At 46.5% G+C, this 15,780-nt stretch overlaps 1 protein-coding gene and 1 long non-coding RNA gene across 16 annotated transcripts in view; one reads left to right on the top strand and one right to left on the bottom strand.

The window, feature by feature from the left end:
• POT1 (protection of telomeres 1) overlaps positions 1-4,585 on the bottom strand; it is a 157,812-nt gene extending 153,227 nt beyond the window's left edge. For 4 of the 14 annotated variants that reach the window (XR_010590007.1, XM_042844109.2, XM_065555534.1 and 1 more), the window contains exon 1: positions 4,310-4,553. The gene's annotated coding sequence lies outside the window, so the exon portion shown is untranslated. Of the gene's footprint in view, positions 1-3,830; positions 3,855-4,309 lie in introns of those variants that run through there. The other 10 variants (XR_010590009.1, XM_005286125.4, XM_065555525.1 and 7 more) reach the window with 8 other exon arrangements.
• Positions 4,132-15,556, top strand: LOC101932020 (uncharacterized). 2 transcript variants are annotated; one of them, XR_002889485.3, is made up of 3 exons: positions 4,132-4,196; positions 6,053-6,118; positions 14,937-15,556. It is a non-coding gene; the product is annotated as an uncharacterized LOC101932020 (long non-coding RNA). The 2 variants fall into 2 exon arrangements; XR_002889484.3 differs by lacking the exon at positions 4,132-4,196 and adding an exon at positions 4,648-5,505.
• Positions 15,557-15,780: the final 224 nt, after the last annotated feature.

Genomic DNA, 15,780 nt, shown 5'->3' with positions numbered 1-15,780 from the left:
GCATTAAATACCTGCGAAGAAAGTAGAGGTTCCTTGTTACAATTCAGACAACAAAATAGCCAGAGATAAGTAAGCTACATTTTATCTGATAAGAAAGATTGCCAGTGAGCACTGTTTTTTTCCTAATGGATTCTATCTTCCTATTTCACAAAGATGCAATAATTCTAACAACTTTGGAATTTTATTTTAATCATCACTAATGTACTTGATTTTTTAAATACCATGATGTGTCAGTGTTTTGTAAATAATGAGTTGTCAAAAGGTTATCATTAAACATTGTCTGTTACAGTACTAGCAGAATCTATGCCCTTTTGCACACTAGTACCTCCTACTACTGGAACTTGCATTTAATATTTCCTGCTTGGAAGATAATCTAAACAAGGGGAAAGGGCTGTTGACTGAGGAGTTCTTAAGTTTATCTGAAGTTATGCTGCCAATGGGGTTATCGTTTAGTAACATCTTTTTAGAGACACAAGCTATATCAACATAAGAACCTGTGCAAATTACAGACACAGTATAATTAAAAGTTATCCTCCTATGCATTTTAGTGCAGACAAGAAACAGATGCATGCAAACTTCCTCATTACTTCAGGACCTGTACATTATAACTAGGCTTGGAAGAATTAGATTTTTGTCAGTAAACGCTGATTTCTCTGTGCACACAAACCAAGGAAAAAATATTTCCATTGACAATAATCAACATTTACAGACAGGTAAAATAAGAAAAATGCTGCTGGGGAACTTAACAGTTCAAATAAGGATATTTAGTTTTTATATTTTGACTTGTGATGTTGAAAATGTGTTTTAATGGTTATAAAGCTAACTTTTTGAATCTCAACGCCTACTATCATTAAACAATTATTGTGCCTGAGTTCGACAACTGAGAAAATTGAACTCAATAAAAAAAAATTTAAATGCTTAAAAATAAACATTGATCTTACCCGTCAAAATTATAATAAAAATGTAATTCTGCCAAGCCTATTAATAGCCAACTAAGAGAATGTAACAGAATAGGTGACTGATAAGCAGCTGCAACAACGTCAAAAAAGTCTGCTGATACCAGAAGAAATTGTTTATTTTCACCACTACCGTGAATAGGGAGGGAAACTAAGGCTTTGTCTACACTACCACTTTTGTCGGTAAAACTTCTGTCAGTCAGGGGTGTGAAAAAGTTTCATCAACAAAAGTGCTGGTGTGAACAGCGCTATGTCAGCAGGAGACACTCTCCTACCAACATAGCTAAAGCCGCTCATTGGGGATGGTTTAATTATGCCAACAAGAGAGCTCTCAGGAGAGCCAGCTACATGGGAGACCCTATATCAGCTGTAAGGTCTGTAGTGTAGACATAGCCTAAGATATTCTACATTTATAAAGAGAGATTCTTGGGGAAAGGATGTTTTAGGGAGGCTCTGGAGGAAGATTTTTACTTTATTTCTTACTGTAAGGTCTGATTATCTAGTGTTATATATGATGGAGGTTGCAGGTTTTGCCTTTATGTCTGATCTCATTTTTACATAATTAAAAAGGGTGCCAAGAGGTTAGGATAAGTTGTATGTGTATACAGCTAATAAAATAAAATATCCTTGTCTATAAAGGTAATATTAAACTGAACTTTACAGGACAAGTTATTAGTGGTGAAGGAACAAACATACACACACACTAAAGGAGGGAAATAATAAGATATACAGTGACTAATATTACAAGTCATTTTTCTGAAGAGAAAAGTCTGTTACAAAATCAATTCCTCCCTCTTACAACTCTGTTGCACTCCCCTTCATCCTGCTCCTCAACTGAGGAACCATGCACACATCCATTTCTTGTCTGAACTAATATGATTTGAAGAAAACAGCCTTTTCATGTAAACATAACAAGCCAGTAATGTGCTACAGACAAACGCACTGCATGGGGTGTGGAGGACCCGAGCTGATTAGATTACCACAACATCAGCATAGGGCCACCATTTTTAGAATCTCTAAAGGACAAAAGAGGGAAATTACAATTTTTACTCCACATTTACCATAAGTAACTTAAAATGTACAATGTTTATGGTCAAGCATTTAGGTATCCTACCTATGTCAGCCATCTCTTTCAGTTCACTGAGGTAGGTCTCAAAAAGCAAAAAAGCCTTTTCATTACTAGTTCCTTTAGGATGATGTAAATAAACTAAGGGCTTGGCTACTCTTGCAGATGTAAAGCGCTTTGAGTTAAACCAACCTTCAGGGAGCGCAGTAGGGAAAGTGCTGCAGTCTGTCCACACTGACAGCTGCAACGCACTGGCGTGGCCACATTTGCGGCACTTGCAGTGGCATTGGGAGCGGTGCATTATGTGCAGCTATCCCAGGGTTCAATTGGCTGCAACATGCTTTTCAAATGTGGGGGGTGGGGTGGAGTGTGACAGGGAGTGTGTTGTGTGTATGTGGGGAGAGAGAGTGGGTTTTTGGGGTGCTGAGAGTGTGTCACCATGCTGTCTTGTAAGTTCAGACCCCCCTCACTCCCAGCCTCTCTCTCTCACACACTGACAGCAAGCAACATTCCTAAGTAATGTTTGCTTTGTCGCGGAGCAGATAAGCATGCCGGCTGTCAGAAACGGAGCTTTGAAAGGGCATATGCACATTCCTACAGCTGAGTTCAAAACAATTACTGGAGTAGCCATTTGACTTAAGGGGATTGACCTCCGGAAATGTCCCAAAATCAGAGCACAGTAATACAACACCTCATTCACACTGACGGGGCATCTCAGCCAAGAAGCATCAGACCTTATTCCTCTCGCTGAGGTGGAGTACCAGGAGTGCTCTAGCCATGGAGTCAGAGCGTTCTACATGCCTTGCCAGTGTGGGAGTGAGTTAGAGCACACTGGGCGGCTTTAGTGCGCTCTAACTTGCAAGTGTAGCCAAGCCCTAAGGCTAACCATTCTTAAGTTCTGACTTTAATCAAATGTAGGGTATACAATTTTAGGGACCTCAGGGCTTTTAACTACTGCACATTCCTAAATGACTGAATATAGGAGAATACAGGACCTTTCTAATTGAACTACATTATATTTCTCCCCTATTTTGTACTACACACTGGACTGTTTATTTCTCCTCCCCTACACCTGCAGCAGTAGGGTCTACTCCACTAATGCCTTTCAATAAAAAAAGATTTAGATGTGCCACACAAGGAAACATGAATGCTAGATATAAAAAACTAAAATAAGGCGGCAAAGATGAGTATTTTAAATACACCTCTACCCCGATATAACGCTTTCCTCGGGAGCCAAAAAATCTTACCGTGTTATAGGTAAAACCACGTTATATCGAACTTGCTTTGATCCGCCAGCATGTGTGGGCCCGCCCTCTGCCCCCTCCCCCCCCGGAGCACTGCTTTACCGTGTTATATCCAAATTCGTGTTATATCGGGTTGCATTATATCGGGGTAGAGGTGCATACCTTAGGCTCCTTACCGTCTCTACAAAGGGGGTAGGGAGAATCATCCCCTTTTAAATTGACACAGAAACTTTAAAACTGTTTTCCATTTGTTCAGGTTACAGGACAGAAGAAATGTTAAAAGGGAGGGAGGGAGAGAAATTAGGCCTGTAAGGAGCCATTTTAGTATCACAAAACCAAAATATACAGGATAAAGATGACTATTTTCTAAGCTTTATGCATACAATCCAATATGCAATCATACTATTACACACGCCTGCTCTTAAATGTTGGGTCAACAGAAATTTATGTTGTATGTCACATAATAGCCCCTTTTGGGTTTGTTTGGTTTTAATCATAATGCATAAATCCAGCATAACTGCCAAAAAAAAAATACCCTTGGCACCTTCAGTTACAGTAACCCACCGTATTCACAAGATATAACGACTCCCTTTCATTTTCAAACCAACCCATACAACATGAAACACAATCCAAAGCAATTTATACAGAATCATTCACGGTTTAGAGGGGAGGGGACCTCGCACCCCTCCCAAATGTAAAGAGATGCCTCCACAGGCGCCAACTTTCCTTGGCACTGGTGGGTGCTCGCCCCCGGCCCCGCCCCGCCTCCGCCCTCTCCCTGCTCCTATTGGACCCCTCCCCAAATCCCCGCCTCTTCCCCCTCCCTCCCACCGCCTTGCCGCGGGAAACAGTTGTTTCCCGGCTCAAGCGCTGGGCGGGAGAAGCAGGACTCAGGGGAGGAGGAGGCGGCGGCGGCGAGGGGAGCTGCCGGTGGGTACACAGCACCCACCAATTCTTCCTCGGCTCCTATGGCTGCCTCCCTAACGTTTTAACTCTTACTCCTTCCCCCTCGGCAGGAACGATCATCATAACAGGAGACTCACCTGTAATGATCACAGGCCAGGCAGCAGCTCCCCCTTAGCTGAGCCCCTTTCCTACCCCAACCAAACCAATGCGGATTGGTAAAGGGGAGTGAGCAGAGGGGTTCCACAGACCGACTCGGAACCCTGCAGGGACCAGCTGGGAAGCGCCTTTGCCTTGGGACCTGTGTACAGCCCCCCTGCCGCTGCCGTCCCCCTCCTCTCAGCCTCCTACGCTCCCTCTATGTCCCCGCCTCTCTGAGAAAATGGCGCCCGCCGCTCTCCCCTCCCTCCCGCTACACGGGGCTCACCCCTCCCGTCCGGCAGGGGCAAGGTTGCCAGGGCGAAGCCAAACGGCCGCCATTTTGCTTGTGGGCTGGAGCGCAGTCTGTGTCCGTTAAGTCCTCCCTCGTGCCATGTCCATTTTACAAAGGGGGTTTTCTCGTGATCTTAAACTGTTCGATAGCCGGGGCCAGAGAGCGCGACCCGCGATCGAAAAATGCTAGAAAGTGGCAGCCTAGGGGACGGCGGGGGCGAGGGGACTGTGTCTGGGGGGAGACTCGGGGCGATCGTGCAGCGGAGTCCACAGGCGGGGGGGCTCGGCCCCAAAATGATGCTGTGGGTGACCTAAAGCGCGGAGCGAGACCCTGTTTTCCGCAGGGACGCAGACCTCGAAACCTGTCGTCAGCCTGCCCCCAAGTGAGCCCCTTCGCCAGCCTGCCCTCTGACCTCTTGTGAGCCTGGCCCATCCCTACTGACACACACAGGCTTTGGGGGAGGCTGCCAGACCCAGGCAATATCCCCCACACAGAGTGAGACGGGGGATAAGAGACAAAAACCCATTCGGTGAACTATGGAGGGTTGCTGGCTGATGGGATCTCCCCCTTTTCCTCCCCAGTTAGTGGAGACCTGAGGCAGGTCTGGCTGAAGAAGTCTCTCCACAAGTGACCGAGGTTTAGCGCAGGCCTGCCTAGGGGAACCTCCTCCAAGGAGCGAGACTGGGGCACTAGGGCCAGCTTTGCCTGCAAGGCTTCCCTTTAGCGAATGACACTTGTGGGGGCAGGTCTGGGGCAGCTCTAATCTGGACTATCAGAATATCAGGGTTGGAAGGGACCTCAGGACGTCATCTAGTCCAACCCCCTGCTCAAAGCAGGACCAGTCCCCAACTAAATCATCCCAGCCAGGGCTTTGTCAAGGACTAGTCACAGGCAGAGCAAGAGGTAAGTGTGTGTGTGAGACAGGCGCAGCCCCTCTGTTTATGCTGAGCTCCTTCCCTTCCCCCACATCCCCTCCCTGTGTGTGCTGCCAACACACCGCCCCGCATTCCCCGTTTGGCTTCAGCCCCTCCAGCAATGGCTGAGTGAGAGAAGGGAGTTGGCAGCTGGGGTTTCATTCGACACCCACCAGGGGCTGAGCGAGCGTCCTTCAGTGCGCAAACTCGGGGCACCACATAAAAGCTGGGCTGGCAGCTCTTTACCCTGCCTTGATGGAGCCACCACAAGCGGGTGACCAGAGAAGCCGCTAGCAGCGGTGCCATAGCCTAGCCTTCCCCGTACCTTGGGCATAGAGGGGCTGTAAAGAACTGCTGCTGCGGTAGGAAGGAGTTGAGATAAAGGGATCTGGACGCAGAGGAGGCGGCTGTAACAAGGCATCGAGTATGGGGGCGGAAGTGATTAAATGTCTTGTGGCTAGGGCGGAGTCTGAGGGTATTTTTTCCTGTCTAACTCGTGTGTGTGTCTCTCTGTCTCTCTCTTTCTCTCTCCGTAGGATGCTTGGTTGGGCTACTCGCTCAGGTTCTGCCTGTTATTGTGTGAAATGGCGGCTGCTGTCTTGGTGGGTTTGGTTTTGTTGTTTTTTTCCTTCTTTCCCCTCCCATTCCCCTCCCCCACCTCTGTCTTGGCCACTTCTCCGCAGCGAACCATGGTGAGGACTGAGTCAGGAGGAAGAGGAGTGGGGAGTGGACCGCATTGAAGCCAATAGCCAGGCACGCCCGGATTGTCTGCTGCTGACAGCATCTTCCAGCCGGGGCAGCTGCAGCTAGGCAGGACTGAGGAGCTGTCGGGGGAGGCTGGTGCAAAGGGAGAAGCTGGGCGCCATGATCCCAGCACTGGGGAATCTGTGAGGGCACGGAGACTGAGGCAAGTTCATGGGAAGGGAACGAGAAGGCCTTGACAACCATCACCCAAGCAGTGCCGTGACTGAGGAGATACGCTGGGGGAGAGGGCCAGCCTGTGCCTGTATTTGTAACTGCGTCAGTACAGAATGGCACAGGGTCTCCCTGGAGAGGGACGGGAACTGCATGTCCGCCGGAGGTCATGTGACCGCGTTGCATTCTTGTGGGGTTGTTTGGCTGCAGACCAAGCTGGCGGAGATGGTGGCTGCTGCTGGGGAGAGTCCGCGCTTCCTTCCCTGCCCCATCATCCCCGCCCCAGGCTGGAGAGTCTGGGTGGATTTTTATTTCCCTTCCCTATTATCCGTCTGCAGAAGGGTGTAGCTGGTGCTGCTGAGGAAGGTTCTCGCTTCTCATCCCATTCCCCACCCCCAGAATGTGGCAGCTCCTTCTGGGGAAAGTTCATTCCTCCTCCCCCTCTTCTCTGCATTGAGCTTAGCTGCTACAGAAGAAAATTCTCGTTCTTCCTCTTCCTGCCCACCCCCCTCTTTCCATGAGAGTCTGGGGGCGGAGAGTAATGTTTTCCACAACTCCCAGACAAGGTTGTAAGGTGTCTGATTGCTGCTATCTAAATTAGGTCACATTTGTGATCCTGTCTTTGACTCTCCTTATTTCACTTATAAGAGCAACTCTATTGGTTAGATTTCCTGTGGTAGTGCTTGTTGGTGTCTCTTCATCTTAGTGAGACACTTAACTATCCTAGTCCACCTCTGCACAATTTGCAAATATACTCATTTTTGTGAGCTGCTGTGTGCTCCCTCTCAACATTGGACCGATTTGCAGAGGTGGCTTACTAGGAAAAATGCTGAAAGTGCTTCATAGGATTGACCAGTCATGAAAGTTGACTAATATTTTTTTGGGTGATACCCACTTTTCCAGTGGAACAGGTAGTTCAGAACAGAGATACATAGAACAAATCTATGATTTGAAGTATTGCAATTGCACTAATGTATTAACTCTTGGATTTGCTTATATATGAATAGTAAAAATCTTCCCTGGAAACGTTATGTAATCCTGGTAATCTTTTAAAGATGCCATACTTAAAACTTAGACTGAACAAAGAATTAGGAGCTTTAAAACTAGAAGATTCCATGGTTTCTCCATAGAGGGACTAACGTGTTATCCCTCTTAAATTGTTCATTTATATTCTGTTTGCTTCTACCTGCCTTTCCAGACAATAGTGAGTGAGGAAGGGGGAGCTTAAAAATACATTGTCTGACCTCTTATCTTGGAGGTTGTGTACTGTTGCATTAAAAATAGTACTGCAAATAAATATTTGCTACCAACTTGCACAAATCAATGCTTATCTGATCTGTAAGTCGCATGGGTGAGTTGGAGTCTAGTTACATAACTAAATGTGGTCCCAGTTACAGCTCCTTAGCCTGACTTGTAGCCCTGGAGTGACTGGCATCTGTGCTACTTTGAGAGGTACTCTGAGTAGTTTCACATAGTTGCAAATAACTTCACTACGGGAGAAGGGCCTCCTTTCTATCCAACATCAAATAGTGTTGTCTCCTATTATTTATTTTTTTCCCCTTGAATTACATGTAGGAAATTTAAGACAGAAATGCAGAGATTAGACCAGGGGTAGGCAACCTATGGCACGCGTGCCGAACGCGGCACGCAAGCTGATTTTCAGTGGCACTCACACTGCCCAGGTCCTGGCCACCAGTCCGGGGGGCTCTGCATTTTAATTTAATTGAAGCTTCTTAAACATTTTAAAAACCTTATTTACTTTATATACAACAATAGTTTAGTTATATATTATAGACTTAGAGAAAGAAACCTTAAACGTTAAAATGTATTACTGGCACGCGAAACCTTAAATTAGAGTGAATAAATGAAGACTTGGCACACCACTTCTGAAAGGTTGCCAACCCCTGGATTAGACACTGAAATATAGATGGCTAACTTAATTATTTGAGGCTCAAATGTTTAAGAACTTGGACTGTCAGACTTAATTTATTGTTAAGACAGCATCTCCGGGATGAATTTCTGTGTTGTTTGGTCTAATTTTTTTATGAAAAGATGCAGTAAGTTTGGGAGGCTTTTTTTAAGGAGCATGTCAGCTGAATGTCTGGAAATGACACTGATTGAAGGAAATGATCTATTATATACATATCCAAAATATTTTGTTCTAGAAACATGATTACATTTACAAAAGTATACTTGCTTAATTTAGATACTTGAAGCTAGTGGATTTTTTGATCTATCTGGATCTGCAAAGATTTGTTCCATAATCTCAGCAACTTTACTATTCCTCTCTCCCTGTCCCTGCCACCACAATAGCGGAGCATGCCTGTGCTGTTCTTACCCACAGTGCATATCTTACATTGTCATAGGAGCACAGTGAAAACAAATATACTTACATCTATTTGATTGTGGTGCTTTGGTATTTATGCCACAAGAGATGTGTAGAGCCCATATGAGCAACCTTGGCACAAGCTAGGAGCAGGGAAAGCGGAAAAGTAGTGAGGCACAAGCAGAGCCTTACAAAAAGGGCAACCGGACAGAGGAAAAGAGGGCCAGATAAAGGAATTTGTTCACTTTCACAGTAGAGACTATCTCCTTTAGACTAAATAACTCAGGGCACGCCTCCACTACTGCTTAAGTCTATCTAACTTGCATTGCTCAGGAGTGTGACAAAGCTCTCTTCGCCCCCCGTCCCCAGAAATATGCCTTTTGCACTGTTCACACTGGCGCTTTTGCGGCTTCCACTTCTTGCTGAGGTGGAGTAATTATGCCAACAGGAGAGCACTCTCCCGTCAGCATAGCATGTCTTTACCAGATGCGCTACATTGGTGCAGCTGCATCAATGTAGTGTAGACTTGCCCTCAGTCCCCTTAAATTGGAATTGTACCTCTTGTATTCAGTCGCTTCACATTAAAGAAAACTTTATTTGGTGAATGAGGTGCACTTAGGACTAGCTGGTGCCCCTTGGATTTCATGTTGGAGCTGACGGTTCTGCTGCATGTAGACCTATCCCATTCCGTTATGATAGGCAGTGTTGCCTGCACAGCACTACTTCCTTTTCTCCATCCAGCCCTTGTAGAGGGGTAGCCAGAGGTAGATGAGTGGGGAAAGATGAGAGTATGACAGACACAAGGGTCCACTTACTTTTCTGTACTATATAGCATAAAGAGTCCTGGGGGCACTGTTGGCTGAGGAAACTTTAGTGGTACAGCTCCTCTGGAGTAATGGTGACTTGGATGGAATGATCTCTAGAACTTGAGTGGGGGGCAGAGGGGAGGGAGAAGGTAGAAAACAAAGCCTTAAATGCTCAAAAAAATCAAAATATTCTTCTAGAGTTGAGCATTGTTAATATTTTTAGTTTAATATAGGTCATAGCTCGGATGTAGTAGCCTTATTCAAAATAACAATTTTATAGTGTGGCTTTGTATTATAGAAACCTTCAGTTTAACTGTAGACTAAACTGAATACAACTCCTTCCAACAAAACGATGGAAGAACCAGGCTAATGGAGGAATGGGTTGTTGACTTAACTGTGGTAGTATCTTGGTTTGAAACTGGATGGTTAGATTGTAAGCCAGTAATGAATAAAATTGAATTTTGGGGATTACCTGCACCTGCTGAAGTGAGGAGCAGCTAGCTGCTCAACTCTTCAAAACTGAAAGAAGTATGGATAGTAAAAACCCAGAGGGGAAAGATAATCTGATACTTTGTGTATTTTCTCAGATCTCTGAATAAGATCCATTACCTCCCCCACAGTGTCTTAAAGACATGATAGTTAGAGGTGACCAGTTCCAGAGAGAACTGCAACAACTGGATTTGTGAGCCTTCTATCCAGAGCTGAAGTACCACTTAACTCTATTTGTTCCTCTTGTGTGTTTCTGCCATTAGGCAAGATACTAGAATGTTCCATTGGAGGTATCTGGGATTGGGTTAGAAAGATGTTACTTATGGTGATGTGAGAATTTTGTCTAAGTTTAAAGACCCATTGTTGAGATTCTGACTCATGTGATTGACATATTGGATACACTGGGCCCCAGGAAGATTTTGGCGTATGCTCGAGCCTAATCTAATTGCAATAGCTGGTTTTCTTGTGTTTATTGAGAGCAAAACATCTTCAGTGTTGTATCACATCTTAGAAGTGATACAGTTTAGCAGCTTCAACCTGTTAACAGCTGCAGAAGAGACTAGGAAAGTTTAAAATGTTGTCTTGCTGTAGTTTTAAGCAGTCTGACATGATCAAATGTGCATCCCTAACTCCTGCAATAAGTCTTCTTCAGCATGGTTTATTTCTTAATGCTTGATAAGTTTACACCAGGGTTCCATGTATAATGACTAAGTTTCTGTGTAAGAAATCATTGTTAGCTTGCTAAATAAAACAAAACATTGCTGCCTCCGGCTCTTGTGCATCTATACTTGGCACTTCTTCCCCTCCCCCTTTTTTGACTCTTCCACAAAGGGAGTTCAGTGAATTTCTTGTGCCTGTTCCCATGATGCTGCCCTTAACGGAGGGAGACCCTTCCAGAATAGACACATTATGAACCGTGATACTGCAAAACAGCCTTCAGAGAAGTATGTGGAGAGGTATCTCAGAAGTCTAGGTATGGGCTAAGTGAGGAGAGACTTGAGCAAAAGGTTGTAAACTGCTCCCAGAGCTCAGTTAGCTCTAGTGCTCTGCAGGAGATAGACAGTCAGTCACTGGTGTGCAGGGGGTTCAGTATATTTTTGGAGTTGGGGAGGCTTGCATAAGGTAATGACAGAGCGTCTCTGCCCCACTAAAGCTGTTTGCACCTCTCTCTCCTTTACAGTATCTGCATGACCAAAACCAATATTGGTAGAAAATCCAAACATTTGCCCAGTTTGGAAGCATTTTGCCAGGTGTCAATGCTTAAGTTATAATGTGAACATACCATAATTTATGGTGTGTTTTAGGAATATTTCAATAACATTTTATTTTGGAAACTTCAGTAAAAGAGTAACTCTAACCAAACAGTGGATAAAATTTGTCAAATTGTGTGGCTCTAATGCAAGGATCGGCAACGTTTGGCACGCAGCTTGCCAGGGTAAGCACCCTGGTGGGCCAGGCCGGTTTGTTAACCTGCTGCGTCCATAGGTTTGGGCGATCGCGGCTCCCACTGGCCACAGTTCGCTGCTCCAGCGCAATGGGGGCGGTGGGAAGAGGCGTGGGCCGAGGGATTTGCTGACCACCGCTTCCCGCCACCCCCATTGGCCTGGAGCGGTGAACCGCGGCCAGTGGGAGCTGTGATCGGCCAAACCTGCGGACGTGACAGGTAAACAAACCGGCCTGCCGGGGGCTTACCCTGGTGAGTCACATGCCAAAGGTTGCTGATCCCTGCTCTAATGCATCACCTGTTGAAAGGGGCCTGGGTTCATATTTTGTGTTAAGGATGAAAATGTAAGTGGCTGTTCAGGTATTAAATGCAAACTTTTGCATTCTCAAGCCCTGGGTGCTGAATGCTGTCTCTGAGCTAGGATGAATAGCAGAGCAGACATCAGTAGATCAAAATCCTGATGCATTCTAGTGTATGTCAAGGATTTTTTATCCTAAACATGGCATCTCATTCATTTGATTGGTAGATATCCCTCTTCTCTCCCCCTCTCCCTCTTAAAACTAGCTCACTTTAAGACAGTTTTACTTTCCCTTCCACCTTACTAGAGGGCTGCCATCTAATTCTGGGGTCTCAAGTCAGAACCTTTTGCCTATTCCCCCAAAAAGGAGCTGTGGCCCAAATTAAGGACAGCTGTGCAGCTTTCATTTTGTTTAGCTAGTGGGGTCTACGCAAGACACTTTCACTCTCACAGATCATCTAACGGCGAGGAACCAAGCTTCTAGACCCTGTCTCAAACTAGAGAACTATAGTGGTTTAAACAGTTACACACTGAACTATAGGAGCCATGCTGACTTGTATTCTGAGCCAGACCTATTTTACCCCAGTGTCTACATAAGCACTGTTCTAAACAGTTCCTGGCACACTGTAACTGGGACTTAACCAGACAAAGCTGCTCAGGCTCTTAAGGTTTATCTGTATGAGGACATTCAATTGATTTGCCTTAACTTTCCTGAAGGTGTGAAGTCAGCACATAAAGGGTGTTAAAGCTGTGTTTGATCTCAGGAGTAAAGTGTCCTGAACTAAAACTATTTTATTCCTGAGTGAGAGATCCACTCAAGGGTTTAACACCTTTTAATGTATGTGCATTAACTTCATACCTTCAGTTGACTTGCCTTATTGTAGACAGGGCCTTAGGCTTTGTCTACACTAGCACTTTTGCCAGTAGGGGTGTGGAAAAAACACACCCCTGATTGACATAAGTTTCACTAACAAAAGCACCAGTGTGAATAGTTCTGTGTCGGCAGGAGACATAGCTACCACCGCTTGTTGTGGTGATTTAATTATGCCAGCAGGAGAGCTCTCTCCAGCAGCATAGAACAGCTACACGGGAGACCTTACAGTGGCACATCTGTAGTAGTACAGCTATGCCTCTTTAAGGTCTGTAGTGTAGAGGCAGCCTTATTAGGGTACATCTACACTACAGGAGGGAGTCGATTTAAGATACGCAAATTCAGCTACGTGAATAGCGTAGCTGAATTCGGCGTATCGCAGCCGACTTACCCCGTTGTGAGGACAGCGGCAAAATCGACTTCTGCGGCTTTCTGTCGGCGGCGCTTACTACCACCTCCGCTGGTGGAGTAAGAGCGCCGATTGGGGGATCGATAAATCGATCCCCGAGAGGTCGATTTCTACCCGCCGATTCAGGCGGGTAGTATAGACCTAGCCTTAGAGTGGTAACTTAAACCTAATTAAAACAGTGGTATTTGCCACTTAAAAATCTTCTCATTAAATCTCAAATCAGCAATAATTTTGGTGAAAGTTTTTTCACTTCCAAAAGATCATTTTGTTTATTTCACTAAGGCCTTCGCTACACTTGCGAGTTACAGCACTGTAAAGGCTCCTGTAACTCACTCCCCGTCCACACTGGCAAGGCATTTGCAGTGCTGTATCTCTGTGGTTGCAGTGCTGCATGTACTCCACCTCTCCGAGAGGAATAGTGAGTATTGCGCTGCCGTTGCAGCGCTGCGGCGCCAGTGTGGCCGCCCAATGCACTGTGAATGGCCTCCAGAATTATTCGGCAGTATCCCACAATGCCTGTTCTAGCCACTCTGGTCATCAGTTCAAACTCTACTGCCCTGGCCTCAGGTAACCAACCATGTGACCGACCCTTTACATTCCCCAGGAATTTTAAAAATCCCCTTCCTGTTTGCTCAGCCCAGCGTGGCGTGGAGTGCTATCAGCGAATCTTTCCAGGTGACCATGCCTCCACGCGCCAAGCGAGCCCCAACATGGAGCAATGGCGAGTTGCTGGACCTCATCAGTGTTTGGGGGGAGGAAGCTGTACAGTCCCAGCTGCGCTCCAGCCGTAGGAATTACGATACCTTTGGGAACGTATCAAAGGACATGATGGAAAGGGGCCATGACCGGGACGCCCTGCAGTGCAGGATTAAAGTGAAGGATCTGTGGAGTGCCTACCGCAAAGCCCGCAACGCAAATGGCCGCTCGGGTGCTCCCCCCGCGACCTGCCGATTCTACAAAGAGCTGGATGCAATACTTGGGGTTAACCCCACCTCCACTCCGAGCACCACCATGGACACTTCAGAGCCGGTGTGGGGGGCGGAGGAGGAGGAGGAAAACGGGAGTGATGGTGGTGGGCCGGATGGAGACACCCCGGAATCCCTGGAGCCATGCAGCCAGGAGCTCTTCTTGAGCCAGGAGGAAGGTAGCCAGTCGCAGTGGCCGGTACTTGGTGGAGAACAAACAGAAGAGCAGGTTCCCAGGAAGCGTTTTTTTTTTTTTTTCAGGAAGGAATTTTTTCGATGCGGGCTCTTTGGGAGAGGAGGGTTAGGCATGCATGCCTAGATGTGGAATAGTGCATTCATGTGGTTTATCACATTGCGGTAATCGGCCTTGGTAATCTCCTCGAATGTCTCATCCAGAATGTGTGCAATGCGCTTACGCAGGTTTATCAGGAGAGCCACCGTGGTCCTTGTCCCAGCCAGGCTAACGTGTCTGCGCCACTGTGCCGCAAGGGGCGGGGGGACCATTGCTGCACACAGGCAAGCTGCATATGGGCCAGGGCGGAAGCTGCTTTGCAGTAGAAGACCCTCCCTTGCTTCCCAGGTCACCCTCAGCAGCGAGATATCATCCAGGACTCCTGTGGAAAATGTTGGGTCAGTGTTCAGTGTAGGTGCCCCCTGAAGTTGTTGGCTCTCCCCAAGGCACAGAAACCCAGAGGACAGTGCAGCCCAGAAACAATCAGTCCCCTTTACTCACCATTTTGAGGCTCCCGTGGGATATGTGTGCTCTGTTTCCGACGGGAAAATTATGCTATTGTGTAGACCCTGTGTGTTTTCCACTCCTTAAGTGCGGGGGGAATCATTACTCTGTCTGGTATAAACAATGCTGCCTCTGTTAAATGTTGCATTTTGCCTATACAGTTGCATCAACCTTGAGACCTCAGTCGTCCCTCTTATCGCCTGCTCAGAGACTGCAAAGACTCAGGAAGAGACCTCAAAAAAGTAAAGAAGACATGCTGCAAGAAGTGATGCGGCAATCTATTAAAGAGAATGAGAAAGCACAGCACTGGAGGGAGAGAGAAAGCAGGATCCGCCAGGAAAACGCAGTGCACCGGCGGCAAAGCACCACGCACTGGCAGCAAAGCACTGATAAGCTCATAAGCATCCTGGAGCGTCAAGCAGATGCTATCCAGGAGCTGGTAGCCATGCAGAAAGAGGAGCAGTACCGCAAACGCCACACCCCCCCGTACAGCCCTTGTCCCAAAACTCTTTCCCTTGTGCCCCACTGTCACCTTCAACCCACTTTCCCCAACTTCTATGTTCTACACGCCACCCGCTGCCTCCAACACCAGTATCTTCACCACCCAGCCCTGAAAACCACGACCCTTACCCTCTGCACTCAACCCCCATCACCATGCAGTATAGTATAGCACTCACTGCACAGCACACCAGACAGGACATATGCGAATCTTTGATTGTACTGTTCCCCACTCCATCCCCTTGTTTCTTTTCAATAAATATTTTTTTTTCTTTTCAATAAATGGATTCTTTGGCTTTGAAAACATTCTTTATTATTGCATAAAGTAGAAGACTCCTTATCCCAGGAAATAAACAGGCACTGCAAGTTTGCTTGTCTGCTAAGCAGACACTGATTCCTAAAGATTGGAACTACTGCACTTCACTCCCGTGCAGGGCACCAGATATCACCTCAAATTGCTCCCTCAAGGGATCCCTAATCCTTGCAGCCCTGCGCTGAGCCCCTGTA

Source organism: Chrysemys picta, chromosome 1, assembly GCF_011386835.1.
Source record: "Chrysemys picta bellii isolate R12L10 chromosome 1, ASM1138683v2, whole genome shotgun sequence".
Taxonomy (NCBI): Eukaryota; Metazoa; Chordata; order Testudines; family Emydidae; genus Chrysemys; species Chrysemys picta.
The sequence above is the reverse complement of the archived record's forward strand: the minus strand, read 5'-3'. Positions and strand labels throughout refer to the sequence as shown.